The sequence below is a fragment of the Cheilinus undulatus genome, linkage group 9 (genome assembly GCF_018320785.1).
Source record: "Cheilinus undulatus linkage group 9, ASM1832078v1, whole genome shotgun sequence".
Lineage (NCBI taxonomy): Eukaryota > Metazoa > Chordata > Actinopteri > Labriformes > Labridae > Cheilinus > Cheilinus undulatus.
The window spans coordinates 18,111,981-18,128,681 of NC_054873.1; the positions used below are offsets into that span (position 1 = coordinate 18,111,981).

Sequence of the window (16,701 nt, forward strand, 5' to 3'; positions counted from 1 at the left end):
TTTGGCGATATATACTAATAAATTAGTGGAGTTTCAGGCTGGACCTACAGACCTTTGTTAGTTAAGATTTTTCTTTATTCATCCTCATTCTTTAAATTTTTAAGTGTGTTTCAAGAAAAAAGCTTCAAACTTAAATTGTGTTAAAAGGACTGAATTTTTAGTTATTTAAAACATTTAAATATCAGTATTAGCTAAATTGAATCTGTAAATATCGACATATTAGATATCAGCAAAAATCCAATATTGTGCATCCCTTGTTTGAATCTATTTTAAATTCCTATTTTAAGATTTATTTGGGGGATTTTATAGCTTTTAAGACAGTGGATGGAGTTAAAAACAGGGATGAGAGAGTGGGGAATGATGTGTAAACATTTTACTACTTTTTATATTAGTTAATGCAGGTTGAAAGTATTTTGTAGGGATGAACAGATGCATCTTTTTGACAATGTTTTTTTTGACAAACATCAGCAATCAGCAAGTTATGTGGCTGTAAGCAGTAGGGCTGCAACAATTAACTGATTAAATTGATGATAATAATTAAAAGTGTTTGGCAACAAATGTATTTATCAGCTTGTTGTGTCGCATAGTTTTGGCATCACTTGGCATGATGCAGAGTGTTTACCTCACAAATGATAAATTGTATTTTAACTTGGATTAGTACTTCTCTTATAACAATACGACAACAGAAAATATGGGGAGAATCTTTCATCAACAACCGTTTACCATGGTGGGGACATGCTGGCAATCTGAAAATATATCTTTACAAGACGTGACAGGATCAAAACAAAAGTGGTGGGCTATCAGACATTTATAATCCATATTTCCCCAACTGCTTGTCTTACATGTCTGCCAAAATTTAAGCATATCAGTAGACTGTTATCATCAGTATGATCTTTTACTTCTTACATGAGTGGGGAGGATGGTAAAGCAAAAAACTCACCTCTTTAACAGATTGTAAAGTATATAATTATTATTTTTGTTTGTTTGTTCTGAGGCCTGTTAAAGTTATTTATTTTAACAGCTCTCGGATGAATATTCAGTTTTGTGATAAAGGGATAGGAGGATTTTTTTTTTTTTTTTTAAGAATCAGATTGATCGATTTATTGGAAAAACTATAAACCCAGCGTCTAACCACTGGATCTTGTTATCATTGAAATGAACAGTTGTGCGTTTCAGATGTTTCTTGTGTCCTAACAATTCATTGCTTGCATTAAAAACACCTAACAGCTTATCTAGAGAGGAGATTTGCTGTTGGGCAGAAGATGTGACCTGTTGGACAAACTCTGGTCTGTTTTTATGGTCAAACATGAGAAAAATTTTGGCACTGTGGGAGTGTTACACCAAAGGAAGTAATGAATAAACATCAGCTTTGGTATTGGCCATTGGCTAAACAGTTATTCCAAATATCAGTATTAGCATTGGCCCTGAATTTTACAATTGTACATCTCTATTATTTTGATAAAATAGAGGTCAGAAAAGATTAGCCATTAAAGGGGCATAAACAGTACAAGATGTTGACGGATTTATTTTAACACCTCCACAGCTGTAGATATCTGTTCCCAATCAGAACTTTACGTGTAAGGGCACACCAGCTCTCTTTCTAAGGTAATGAACCACAGCTACAGCAGTCCAGTAGTGTTTGGATGTGAGTATGAGTGTGAGTGTGCGTGTGGGCGGGCATGCCTGAGGTTGCTGAGCCTCGGCCTTCTCTTCAACATTAATAAGGACTTCCTTCCTACCAGACAGAGTCAAACACCTGATCACTTACCAAGGAGGACATGCCCACGCATCCCTCAGAGCTGGCAGCCTTCAGCTGCTAATAAGGATCGGCCTGTGTTCTTTAGCTGCCCATCAATCAAACTGTTCTCATGCCGGACATCCATACACAAATCATGTATTTTCTACGTACTCCACCCCTTAAGAGTGAGAGTGTATTTGTGTGAAGTTTAGTGTAGGATATCATGGGTGGCATCTATGTCCAGGGAGACAGATTGAGAATCTCCTATGTACACACTACACTTTAAAAATTACAAGTTTTTCTCCAACGCCAATAAAGTTTGGCTTCTTTTTAAAAATGTCCAGCCAAGGTACACCAGGTGAAATGTGCATTTTCATGAAGTGCATAACCTCTTATTTTTCCTCTTTAAATATCAGGTTTGAAATGGTTTTCTGTAATTGAATTTGAGTGGCTCGTCTTAAATGAATCAAGAACACGACAACAGAGCCTTCAGCCAAGATGCTGTCAAAGCTGGCTAAGGCAATGGGCAAGTTTCTGAACAGTGTAAGAGTTTAAACTGTGATCACAATTAAATGATTTCCATTTTATATTATATAGGATACGTGGTATCAGTGGCACTTATGCCATCTTTAGAGGCTGAGGTGGCACACACTGTGAATTATTACTGCTCTGTGAGGAAAATATCCGAACATTTTAGCCTTGAAAACAGTCACCAATGGGGATATCTGTGATCTTTGATTGCTTCGCTGCAACAGCACCTTTTAATTCAAAAAAGCCAGAGAAAGTGTTCAGTTGTTTACATTAACTAAATTCTACACCACTAGAATCATTACCACCCTAGTAATGATATTGCACAGTGCATACAGGATTACTTTACGGATTGTCATGATTTTTTCTGCAGAATTGTTTCATTATTCATATGCTGTCTTCATATCTCTCACTATGTTGCTGCTTAAGTACGCAGAGCTGTGTTATCCAGTTTGTGCTCAGCACGACACAAAAAGCCTTCGTATTAGATCAAACCTCGCTGTCCTTCACTGCATCAACCAGGGAGTTTATCAGAGAGAAGCTCAGCATGAATAAATGAGTCAGTATCATCTGGCCTTCATGTTCTGTTCAAAACAAAACAACGGGTATAAAAAATGCATGCAGTAATGTGTTGTGCAGGTTTAGTCGTGACATAATTGTTGAAAAGGATGCATAACGAGTGCATTAACTGAAATACTAAGGAAGTATTATATTAATCCTTCTCTTGAAACTGGATTATTATAGAAACTAGATTATTTTTTGGAAATAATTTAGCAGTCCCCTGTCAGCCCCACTTTTTCAGAGAAAAAAAAGTGTAAGCTGGTGTACATTGTCTGCTAAATATTGAAATGTAATGTAAATATTGCATGGACATAAATTCCATCCATCCTCTTCTGCTTATCCACGGTGGCAGCAAGCCAGTCAAGTCAACCCAGACATCTCTCTCTCTCCAGCAACGTTTTCCAGTTCTTCCTGAAGGATTCCAAGACATTCTTAGACCAGAAGAGATATATAATCCCTCCAGTGAGTCCTGGGTCTACCCTGGGGTCTTATCCCAGTTGGGCACACCCAGAAGACCTCCACAGGATGGTGTTCAGGAGGCATCCTAATCAGATGAACCACCTTAACTCACCCTTTTTAATGCTTAAGAGCAACAGCTCTACTTCAAGCTCCTTCAGGGTGTCTGAGCTCCTCACCCTGTTCCTAAGGCTAAGCCACCCTCCTAAGGAATCTCATATTGACCGTGTAAACTTGTGATCTCATTCTTTTGGTCATTACCCAGAGTTCATGACCATAGATGAGGGTTGAATCAAAGATCCACCTATTTAGAGCTTTACCTTCTGGCTCAGTTCCCTCTTCACCATAACGGTCTGGTACAATGTCTGCAATACTGCCAACACTGCACCAATACGCCTGTCAATCTCACAATCCATTCTACCCTAACACATGAACAAGACCCCAAGATACTTGAACTCCTTCACGACAGCCAAGGACTCACTCCCCTCCCAGAGAAAGACATCCACTGTTTTCCGGCAAAGAACTATGGCCTCGGATTGGAGATGCTGATCCTCATCCTGACTGCTTTGCACTCAGCTACAAACCGCTCCAGTGCCTGCTGAAAGCCCCTGGCAGAAGAAACCAACATCTGCAAAAAGCAGAGATGATATTCTTAGATGCCCAAACCAGAAACCTTCCTCCCCCAACTGTGTCTCGAGATCCTTTTCATAAGAATCACGAACAGAATCAGTGATGAGGGACAGCCCTGGCAGAAACCAACCTGCACTGGGAACACGTCTGGCTTTGTGCTTAGGTTGTGAACACAGCTCTCACTTTGGCTATAGAGGGACCTGTGGCCCCAGGACTGCATATTCCCACATAACCCAATAACTGGTAACCTTGCAAAGCAGATGGAATCACCCATTTTGGTGTTTCTCACTGGCAAATCCATCTTGCAAAGCTCCCATCTGAACTGTTTGGGTCCGGTTAGAAAGTGACAGGACCAATCAGCATCAAGGGCCAGTACTTTCGGGCACGTCAGAGTAGTGACGTAAGCAAGCAGCGTAAGTTTTATCAGAACTTGACGACATTTCTTCGTTAAAAGAGGAACTGAGAAACACATCATTGAGCCGTTTTCTTTTCAAAAACAACAAAAGTCGTGTACTGACATATCTACATTTGCAATGGTTCGGGTTATGTAGTTCTTTATGGAGTTTAGCCTAGTCGGTAGGGGCGCAGGCACAGCTTGTCAGAGGCTACATCATGTGTTTTGTTGCTCTGATTGGCCCATAAAGATGTGACAGACAGAGCATTCACCCAATCCCCTCTGAGTGTTTTTTCAAAGGGGAATATGGTTTCATAAAGACTTTGTATTTTTATAGAAAGTAACATATCTGACCTGGACTTTTTAATAGCAGTGGAGAAGTGAAATGTGTCACACAGTTTGTGTGGACTGCAGTTCAGATAAAGCAAAACATATAAAGTGTACTAGAGTAAAACATTATTATTTGCCCCACATATGGTCTCCTCGATTTTCAGGCTCTTGTCCCAAAACTCAGAAATACTAGCAAAGACAAACAGAACAAATCTTTATCAAGCTGTATTTCCATAATGCAGCACCTTTTGAATCTCCCTCTGTGTGGCTTTTCCACAGTACAAGTCTTGAACAAATTCAAGCTGCTATTCTACAGAGCTAAGGTTCTCAGCTCTGTTTGATTAGGGCAACATACAGGAGGTCCACTGCCACGCTGTTTTCTTTACCTGGGCCCATAACTCTTAAAAACACACAAACACTTGGGTTGTAAATGACCTGTTCATCACACAGTGACAGGAGAGGTGATTCTGGACTCTTGGTGGGCCAGGTGTGCAGATCAGGACAGCTGTGTCGTGCCAAGACCTGTTGGCATGGCGACGCAGGACCATGGAAAGTTCTGGAATCTGTCGCTGCTGGCAGGGCTGAGCTCCTGAACGGGACTGGTGTTGGCTTTGCCTCCAGCTGTTTCTTTACAGACATGCTGAACGCCAGCAACAGCCAGGGGCCAAGATCAGCCCAGCGAGTCTGGCCACACACAGCCCACTTACACACACGCACACACGTATTCACAAACATATACCCCCACAGTTATACAAGCATACAAACAAACACTAGTATTTTCTTCAGTAAGTTGGTCTGAAATGCTTCAAAACTACACAGATTTTTCCTTTTTATCTTACTAATGACACGTTTACATGCATTTTACATAGACAATCTATTCAGTCACTAAATGTGGAGTTTTTATGCCTGTTGATATTACTTTTTAAAATATTGTCTCTTTTTAAAAGCTGTTCAAGTTTTAGACCTTTTGTTTGCAATCTTGGCTGCCATTTTTTTTTTTTTTTTTTTTTTTTGCTTTGCCTCTTTGCCTCTCTTGCTTTTTGTTAAATGTTCAAGTGGTTCTTTTTGCCCCGATATTATTTATCTCTTGTCTGTCTTACTGTTGAACCCATAGAGTTTTGGAGCTAAGTGCTGTGCTTGCTGTAAGAATCTAACCTTACGCAATTCATATGGAGAACAAAACACTTCTTTGTGTGCTGCTGTCAGTAATAAACACATTATTGGCTTTAGATTATCCTTTAAACACGCCAATCAGCTGCACATCACTGAAGCCTTTCTCACAAATATTTTACAGATGTTACCTTTTATTTTTAAAAATATACAAATCATACCCTACAGGTTAAACTAATTGTGATGTGACAATGTAATACACAGTACTGGAATGTTCCCCTTTTCTAAGTACTATTGGTAGTGCTTAAAACCTTTGATTTGGGAGCCTTTGAAGGTGGTGTCAGTGAATAATCACCCTGTTGAAATGGCCCCACCACAGAAAAATAAACTTGCCATCTTTTGTTTTTCTTGTGCGGTCGATGGTAATTCATTGAGTAAAGAGGAATGGGAGGGAATTCTTTGAGGCTTTTGTTTGCTAATTCATTACGTTCCCAAGACTGGGGAAAGTGGCTGCGGAAATTAAAATTTATTGAAATCTATTTCAGTGGTAAAGTTGGCTGTGTTTTTTGGAGAGTCGACCCCTTTTTAAACTCACACAGTGAGTTTTGGTCAATGAGGAGGGGAACTACTTTTGTGGTAATGCTTTGAGGAAGGAATGTGTAGGTTTGTGGTTGGTGGAAAACCTGCAGTTTGAGGAACTGGTCTTATAGCAACGTATAGGCTGATCAGCAGTCTTTCATGTTTTAAATGAAAATAATGGGATTTTTATTCTGCATGTAGGTTGCCAAAGAAGGTGGCCAGCTGTGCATCACACTGACCACCATTCTGAAAAAAGCACAGCTGCACAAAAAGTGCTGCTCTAATAGCATTAATGATACAGATAAAAGACTTTTTTTATTTTCCATTTTAATTAGTGTAATATTACAGCAATTAATGAAGAATTTACTGGTTAAGAAAGAAAGTTTAACATTTTCTATCTTGGGCTGGGCATACACATGGTTGTACTGTACAACTGAATTGTTTATGATGCACAACCAAAGCTTACCAGGTTTGTGCTCTCACTGTACGGTCTGATTGTTGTGTACAGCTTGAGTGCTCACACAGTATAAGTTGAATCAGAATGAAACACTGGCAGTCACTCATAGAGTTTCCTTTGAAAACTCCCACAGACAGAGGTTGAAGTCAGACATGTGTAGGCTGTTTCAGTTGTCTCATACATACACCTCAAATACAGTAACCAAAAATGCTCTTTCCCCCTATCTCCCTCACACACATACTCACCCAGCTTTACCAATGATCAAAAGCTAACTTGCAAGCAAATATTCCCTGATATCTGGATACAACAGCTAATTCCTGCCAACTTGTCTCCTATTCATACGTTTTGTAATAGGAAGAGCAGACACGTACACCTTCTGTTTGGTGCTTTCAGACACTTTCTGCAGGTACAAACAGGAAAAAGCCATGAAGTTGCATCAGCCTGTGGCTCTGTTCTCACTGTATTAGTGTGCAGGGTTAGAAAATCACTACTTACATTAACTCATGTTACTTTAATTGAGTAGCTTTTTGTGTACTTGTACCTTTTTGAGTAGTTTTTAAAGCCATAAAATTTACTTTCACTCAGTTTTACTTTTGGGCAAGTGTTGTATTTCAGTACATGTGAAATCAGTGCACCAGTAAAAAGCTGCTGAGTAAAAAGCTAGTAGATTAATTGACAGAAAGAGATCCAAGCCTTCCATCAGCTACAGTGGCAATAAAAAGTGTTCATCCCCTCCGATGTTTTACCCTGTTATTGATTTTATAAATCAGTCATGGTCAATATGATTTGACTTTTTTGACAAAAAAAATCTTCAATGTCAGAGTGAAAACCAATTTCTTCAAAGAAATGTCAATTAAATAAAAACATATATAATGTATAATAATAGACTGCATAAAGATTCACCCCTTCAGTGATTAGTTGATGGACCTTTTAGGGCAATCACGGCACTGAGTCTGTGTGGATATGTTTCAATCAGGCTTGCACATTTGGACACTGCAATTTTACTCCACTCTTCTTTGCAAAACTAATTTTGCACAAGGATCAGGCGTGAATAGCACTTTTCAATACCAGCCACCAATTCTCTGTTGGATTAAGTCCTGGGCTTTGACTCGGCCATTCCAGAGTAGGGTTGGGAATCACAGGGTACCTCACGTTAGATAGGATACACGCTATATGGTCTATGATACCGATACTATCACGATACAGCAATAATCGATATATTGCAAGAAAACTGTATAAAGATACATCACAAAATATGTCTTACTAGAGAATACAAAATAGCTGAAGATCGGTCAAGTGTAGGATTTCTCAATTTATTCACTGCAATTTAGTGTCATTTTCACAGAATTTGACACAGACTGAGCTGAAATACTGAACATAAAGTGCATAAAGTCTGAGCACATACATATGTTTATTATACACATATACAGTATACACAGTATATAAACTTCGCACAAAAAGTAAGGAAATTTGTTTGGCAGATTATTTCTTTGTCATAACAATGCTTCTTGGCAATAAATCTTACACCATTGGAAAGCCTGTCTATTACCCTTTTAAATGGTGCCACATTTGTAAGGAACATGCATGTGTGGGATGAGCAGCAGAGCTGAGTATGTGGGTTGCGCCCATGAAAAATTTGCCAAATCTTCTCTTCTGGGCTCGTACACTTTGCAAAACAAATAATAAAGTAAAAGATGCCTGGGGTAAAGTAGCAGTGGAGCTATCACATATTTTGTGCCAGCTTGGTGCGTTCCAACTTCATTATTATCCATACATTCAGCCCTGTGCATGCAATTACAGCAGAGTCCACTGCTGGTCAGTTCTATTAGGTTGAATGCATTAATACTTAATAAAGATTTTCCCTGAATAATTGAATGATTAATGTCAACCAGCAGGTTTAAGGTGTTTAAAGTCTCTCTTAAAGCTCCCCCTATCTTCTTGCTGCTTTTTTCCCTGCTGAGATGAAGTATTATCTGACTGAAACACTTCTTCTTGCTGTCTTTTGCAGAGCACAGAGTGGGTGGATATGCTTAGCAGCAGTCATAACAGGCATTTTTCAAAATGAGCTTCTTCTGATGACAAGTTTGAACATATTGAATGCCCGACAGTGTTTTCCTGTCCAAGTCTGAGATGATGATTTCCAACAAAGACTTTGCTCTCCGACTCTACAGAGGGTGGAAATAGAAAAAAAATTAAGCCCAGCAACTTTCAACAGCTTCAGCAATAAACACATTTCCATTTTCCGTCTACATTTGATGTTGTAGGTACATCTTTTCTCTCCACATCCATGGTTACGGCCAGCATTCAACCAACCTGCCCATATGGTCTTATGTTGACACCCAAGGTTGCCATCTTGTAGGTTAGAAAAAGTAAGCGCTATAGAGAAGTGACAACAGTTTTCCATCCTAGTTTACCTCCTTGCACCACACTGAGTCTGACAAGCTGCTGAAAAATAGGTCCGGTCACATTTCAGCCCTCAGCCTCCAAAGAATGTGCAAGGGCTGTGTGTAACCCTGTGGCATGTTTGGTCTGGCTCTTCATAATCTCATGTAGTCCCATTGAAGATTGAGGGCATGCACACCAAAGGCAAGTGCCCAGGGCGTTCCTACTTTGGACCAGAATTAACACCAAAACCAAATAGAAGGACTGTAATCAGCCCCTCCCCCAGTATGAACACCAAGGTTTTTTCCTCCAGGGTGGTGATGGGTTTGTTTGGCTTTGTTTAACCTCTTTGACTTAAGAAGCCACTGCCAATGACACCAATAACTTCAAAACTCAAATTGGACTCTTCTCATCATATCAGATTATGAACTTCTCAAGCTATTTTTGTCTTATGGTTTGATTGTTTAACTCAGGAAATTTGACAGAACCATTTTCAAATAAAATCCAGAAGGGCTGGCTAAATTTGGTGCAGACAAAGAGTTCAGTTACACAGAACTAAATAGTTTCCCAACAGACCTGCATGTGAACTTAAAGATAACATGGACATTTCACCCCTTAAATCTGCACTGCAATTCAATATCACCACCCATGGAATTGTTACACCTCTTGCACTGCAGGGTTTCCTTCTACAGTTGCACCTGTGCTAAATTTGCAGGAAAACTTGTATCCTAACCTGAAAGAGAAGAGCTTGTCAGTTAAACTAGAAGCCGATATCAGATCAATCAAACCACCCAGTAGGCGCTCTCCTTGTGAATTAAAATTAAAATTGATATCCCCAGCAAGGCCAATATTTTTGGTTCAGCCACTAAATGTCGGCGATTTATCATTCAAACATCCCAGGGTTTTGTGTAGGTACTTTTGGACCTCAGGTTCAGTGGGTTTGATGCTCAGCCAGGGACAATATCGAATTCATGCCAAGAGTCCAAGCTGTGAACGCTTGTCTGGGAGTTACCGTAAATCCTTCTGCTTGCACCACTAAGAAGCTCAGAAAGCCACAGCCCTGCTATTTGCCACCCCTGTGGTCCTAACAGGTAGCCACTGAGGCTCCCCAAAAGATGATCTGTGCATATAGAGGAGTAATGCAAGAACAGCTCAGTGGATAAAGGCCTACCTGTTGCCTCTTATTTTCCTCAAAGGATAATGCCTTTGGCTGTCACTTTTCCTCTGTGTTGATTAATTGGGCACTTTATTGGATGTGATCCTGATGATTAATGGTATATTATACTGGAGAGGTTGCCCTCTGATAAAAACATACAGAATCTAGATATTTCCTGGCTGAACCTGATAGTTCTGGCTGCCATTCCATTACATATAAAACTTTTGAGAGTAATAGCCATAATTTATTCCACTCAATGAACTGTTTACACTCTTTCTTCTTAGATTATATTGTTTATGACTGTGCTAATACCCAATATGCTTCATCCTGAACTTAAAAAGAACTAAGAACTGAGTGAATATGAAATTATTTGATTTACATTTTAAATGCAAAGACTAAAAAGTCCATTTTTCTCAACTCTTCCCACCTCTCATCAAAGCATAAAAACAAGGAATTAACCAAATGTTCGTAAACATGATAAGGTTCTTAATATAGACTGCTTTTTCCAAACAGAGAATGGTCCTGAGGCTGAAGTCCAACTTTGGCCCCGCCAGAAGTTCCCATTAGGGTTCTGGGATCACACATCAAGGTCTGTCGCTGGCCCTCGACCCCTGCTGAGGCCTCTGTGATGGGGAGGAGTCCAGATTGAGTGGGCCAGAGGAGACAACACACCGTAGCTGTGTGCAACTGCACAGTGAGTCCTTTCGCTAGTTGCCATGCTGTTGCTGACCGCAGGATCGCAGTGTTTACTTAAGAGCCGGTGCATAAGAGAAAGGTGGACCACCGGCAGTCACCACCCGCCGGGCCCTAGGCAGGACCTGGGGCTCATCTTTGTTGAAAATGGCTCTGGAACCTGCCGCCTCCCACCGGGCAAGCCTATATTTAGCAACAAACTGAAAAACCTCTTCATTCTTAAAAAGATGTTTAATTTTCCATTGAGAAGGGGGTTCAGAGGAGGACGGGTGGTGATGCTGAACTCCTGTGGTCTGAGAGGTTCTTCTTTTTAACCTGGATTCACCTGTACAAGATACTTATGTTCACAGCCAAGGATTTAAATAGGCTCCGTCCAAAAGACAGCCAAGTCAAATCTGGTAAATTTAGAAGACTAGTCCTGAATCATTGTTGACTCCATGATAATTGGTATATTGCAAAGTAATGCAATGCAATGCAATCCAGAAATGAATGACTAAACTGGTGGGGCATGTTTCATTACTCCATCTTATCAGGATGACATCTCGGTATTTTATGGCTTTCCTTTTTTGCTTCATTTATCTAAGAAATAGCTACATGTTTTCCTCCTAATGAAGGGGCAAATGCTGACTCGCTCTTTTTCTGTTTGCATGCTGCTCTACTCTTCCCACTTCTCAATGTCTCATTGAACTGGGGAGGAGGGCAAATCCAAGACAGGACATGCGTATTACATGTTTTCATTTGCTCTCATATATGCCTGAATAGTCAAACAATCCCTCTTTTCATGCCCACGGTTTCATTCAGTGGGTGGCGAGAGCACCACTATGATTAAGGATGAGGGAGCTGGGTGATTTTTTCCAAGGTGAGCACCTCATGGGAGATGACTGCTCGCTGCCATTAGTCTAAGTGCTGGAGTGTCAGTTAACCCGACACTGGCAGCAGGAATACTTAATGCCAGATGGAGGGAGCTGTCCTTGAAGTCGTAACAAGAAGGCACACAGAAACAAGTCTTTATTCAGTGTGAGCGAACACAGAAAAAATTGATAACTTAGCAAGGTTACCACAAAGTGTATGTTAAATCCCACATAGGAAAGGGAGGGATAAAGTAGATTGAAGGGGGTGAGAGGGGCAAAAGTCCAAAGTGGATAAAACACAGTTAAGATGTTGCTGACTGTAATTTTTGATTGCGTTGAGAACACGCAGGAATATAAAACAAAGCAGCGGTTGTCACGCTTACAGGTCCAGCTGCTTAAGAGGTGTCAAATTATTGTACCTCAGCTGGATACATCGGCGCTGGAAGCCAGGGGGTGAGAAAAGAGCCAAACCCAGCAGAATTTGGCACATTTGTCCTTCACCGCTGGCACGGATGAGCCACGCTGTGAGGCTTCAGAGCATCGATAGGCCCCCGGCGTTTAACTACCCAAAACTATGAGCTGCTACAAGAGCCCAACCATTAAGACTACCTCCTGGAAGGACAGTAAACATGACGACAAGTGCTTTTTCCACATGGTGCAGCTCCTGGTCCACAGATCAAATAGTTCTGATGTGGGTCCAGCTAAAGGGGAGTCCATTCAGGGAGCCAGGCGGTGTGAGGCCTCAAGGTTTCAGTTTTCAAGATTGAATAAATAAGATCATATCAGCAGAAGTACCAGGTTTTTGAGGAATGTGTCCTGGCTGCAGTAGAAATAGAGCTGAGAGCTATTACTTAAAATAACTTGACACGAGAAGGACCAGTAAGGAAATTACAAACACAGTTATGTCGGTCTCTTGAAGCACCTCACACAAAGGTCCCCAAAGACTGCTCTTGTTGTCAGCTTTTATTGCATCTACTCCTTTTTTCACTGCTAATTGAAAATTAAGCTTCAGTGCTGCCAACAATTGCACTAAAATGCTGAATACACTGAGCTGATGGCTTGTTCTTTGATCTAGCACTTTTGCCCTCAGAATGCTGTGGAGTATATGTTGATTGGCTGCTGCTTACTCTTTTGATACAGTTAATGCTGATGCTCCTTAATGATCACTATCTGTTTAGATTAATGGTCTGTAAGTTTGGAACCCAAGCCACCAGGAAAGTACGGAAACTGTATGAGGACATTGCATATCACATCTGTAACATCACCGGTGGTCTCTGGGAAGCGTTTGGCTCTTTCAGTACTGGTCTGGTACCAGCATTAAGCCATGTGGCATGAAAAACTGAGCCAGGGCAGGTCTGTTGTGTTTCAGCCAAGTTAAGCACGGAAATATTTCTTTCCTGTTCACTAAAAAATTTGGCAGTCACCTGTGTGAGGTCGCCTTCTGTCTGAGTCACGAGCCACTGGACATTCAGTGTCTGACAAGTAAAATAAAGACTAACCTGGCAGAGATGGGGACTTGTCACACAGATAACATGAAACTTGACTTGGACTCAACCCCAAAAGACTAGAGACTTGACTCTGACTTGAGATTTTAGACCAGTGCCAAATCATTAACTTATTTTGTATTACTGACACATCAATTTGAACTAGATGTAAAACCAAATGAAAATGACTGTTAAGCAATGTTTTTTGTGGAGAAACATCTAGGCAGATTTTAAAATTGGAAATGGAGATTCCACATGGACACCTGGTAAGAAAATTATATTACTGGTCTTGTTTTTGAAAGTCACACCAAGCAACATTTTGGTAAAAGAACAAAGTTGCACCAAATGACTTGTTAATAGTGTTTCCTATTTTTTCAGATAAAAATTACAGAAATATATCCCAATTATCAACTATTTTATATTATTAACATCATTTGCAATTTTTTACACCAGACTTTGGTGCCACCCGGGATCACAGTTTGTTCAGATTGAGCCAGAAATTTAAGTAGTCCCAGGAAGCAGATAATCAGCTCAAGTGCTTCTTGTGCATGCCTAGTTTTTGCTTGGTAAAAGGCATTACAAACCCCAAAAAGATGACTGATAGGGACTTGTTCCTGTCTTGAAAGAGGATGCGCAACATGAAAAGCACACAGTGGCTACTAGTGGCAGAAGGCTTCATTGCAGTTTAAAAGAGCATTTGACCTGGATTTCAGGTCTGTATTTATAAAACATGATGAGCAATTAGTTTAACTGACTCTCAAATCTTGGGATGGCTAAGTTGATATACCAATTTCACCATTGACCGGATAACTGCATCCCTACAGCCTCTGGGAATGTATGTGCTTTTTTTGTTTTGGCTTTTGCAATTGTACTAATCAACATCACTCAATATTCCGTAATCCTGGCAGGTGGGCTGCATGTATTGACAGAAAAAAGTTGCAAAAAAATGTATTGATGTCTTGCCTTCCCAATCAACAATTGTTGATGAGTGGGAAACACTAAAGTAATATTGCTATGTGTTTGGATTCACCTTTTTCATTCTACATAGTCATGTGGTTTATAATGTAATGAAGGTTCATTATGTCCAGGACCGTGTAGGACATATTGGACAAATGGCAGTGATCCCCTGGAGCAGAGACTTTCAGTGGCTCTAACATATCAAACGCGTCTTTCTGTTTTTTATGTCCGCATTTCAATTTGAGATGATAGATGGCCTATACTGTTTTCTCAAAATGATCCAACATAGCGTCCTATGGGTGCCTCTCTGAAGACCTAGCAGAAGGTCTTGACTCACAACTTGAAAGTTCAAACAGAGTTGTGTTTGCCTGAAGTTCAGTGAGGACATGAGTAAGAGTGTGTCTGTACACGGCCAAAAAAAACGGGACACTCCTGAATCATAACAATAATGCAAATAAAGGAGTACTTAAGATACAAACAGGCAGGTGGCCAAACGGGCATCAACGAGAGCCAGAGAGGAGTCTCATTTTTCCTTCTGACAGAAATGTCTACAACTTAACATGTCCGTAAAGTACAGTTTGGATTGTCAACAGATGAAAAAATACACTGGGAGCACTACAAGATGGCTGTCTCAAGGCCAGGACACACAAATCTCAGCTCCTGTGAAATATGCTGCTACAGCTGCCGGCATCCTAACCTCCTCTTTACACAGGAAACTGCCCAGGACTTGATCTTAATTAGTTTGGCACCGAGAAATAACATCCTTGAGGATTAGGGACTGTTGTGATAGATTAGTGGAGGAAAACTGGCCTTTCTTTTTTCATTTACTATGGTACAAGAAGGTTCTAGTAAAGTAAAAACGTCAAACATGATTTTAAATATCTATATACCATACCCTATACAGCTTACTAAACTTGAATCTTGACCAAGCAAGAAATGCTGATGAGTAAACCCATGGGTGATAGCTGTGTGATGAAAAGTTTTGCAGAGATTTGATAACTTTGATTAATGCCACAAGTTTCTGTTTTGATGCGTCAGTTAAATTTGATCAGACCTTCTTTGGGTGGTAAAGATGGACTTCTCCTTTGCTACTTCTGTGGTCTGCTCAATTTGACTGTTGAAACTTTCAAAATCCAAGGTAAACTCTGTTGATGAGTTTTTCTAGAAAGCCAGGTTAGAACATGGATGTTTTAGTTTGTTTTAACTGCAGATCTGCTGTCTTTGCCAGATCCATGCAATGTTCAATAACTAAGAAGTCAGAGGTTTTATTTTCCTTTTTTTTTTTTATTCCTTCTCCTGCCACTTGTTCCACTTGTTTTCTAGACACATTTTATAACCATCTGTCAAGAAAGGTTGTCAATTATAGAGACTAGTCAACATTGGTTGGAGCAATTCTATGTCAAGTGAACAAATTCTGAAATTCTGAATGTTGACGATTAAAGACCAGGCTTTGATCATTTTTCAGAGGCCATGACTGTTATGCTTAAAGAGGCACTCTCTATGATTCTTGGCCCGGGCCTTATTTTCTGTATAAATTACATACAAAGAAAGCTTAAGAGGTGTTTCTCAAGGGCTCTCTTTTTTGCCTTCACTCCACTGGCAAATGCACTTTGGAAAAGCTGAACTATACTTCAAGTGCTGTATTTTAATGTGGTCTGGCGCTGAGGCAGGGATCAATTGCTTGGTTTCTACACAACATCCATAAAAGCCCAAAGGAAACAGGTCTGAGGGACAAGTGGGGAGCCACACAGTGCCACCTCAAACCACTGTCCTCCTGGCAGGAGGGGGGCCTCACCAAAGTGTTGAGACATGCCCAAAGACTGCAGATAGGCAAATGGTCAAACACTGCCATGTCTGTGTGCAAAGCTAGGGCTAAAACTTGAAGTTACATTTAGCATCATTTTTTCAATTTGTTATTAGAAACAATTAACACTTTGAACTAGTAACACAGAAATCAATGCTGTACATCTCTGAATTTCTGTCCGCATCTCATATTAGTTTGGAAATTTGATGTGACAAAATTAGTTCCTTTTAGTGATCTGGATCATTTTGTTTAGCTCAGCAAGAAGCACAAGCTATGTTACCATTTTGGCTTCACAAAATCAACCAAGTTTAGCATTTTGACTTGTGACTGATATGTATGCATTTATTTTACCAAAATCATACTTTAATTTTTTCAATTAATGAACATCTCATATAATTATTATTCAGGAATATCCTGTCTCCCTGTAACATCCTGTGGGCTGGATGGGCTCCTTTGGTGGAGTGATGTGGTGAAAATATCCCTTTACTCTGTCTATCAAACAACAACAAAATAAAAAATTGTATTTAAATAAAAAGAAACTGGCTCTCAAATGGAATCCAGCTTCCGTTGTTTAAATAAAAGAGCCTAAAT

The 16,701-nt window shown here is 40.1% G+C and overlaps 1 protein-coding gene across 2 annotated transcripts in view; it reads left to right on the forward strand.

Annotated features, from left to right (window-relative positions):
* The window catches only part of ldhbb (lactate dehydrogenase Bb), a 59,029-nt gene that overhangs the window by 24,372 nt on the left and 17,956 nt on the right, over positions 1-16,701 (forward strand). Inside the window, exon 4 of one of the 2 annotated variants that reach the window (XM_041796422.1) lies at positions 10,835-11,015. The exons of the other annotated variant lie outside the window; for it this stretch is intronic. The gene's annotated coding sequence lies outside the window, so the exon portion shown is untranslated. The remainder of the gene's footprint in view (positions 1-10,834; positions 11,016-16,701) is intronic. 2 annotated transcript variants of the gene reach the window in all.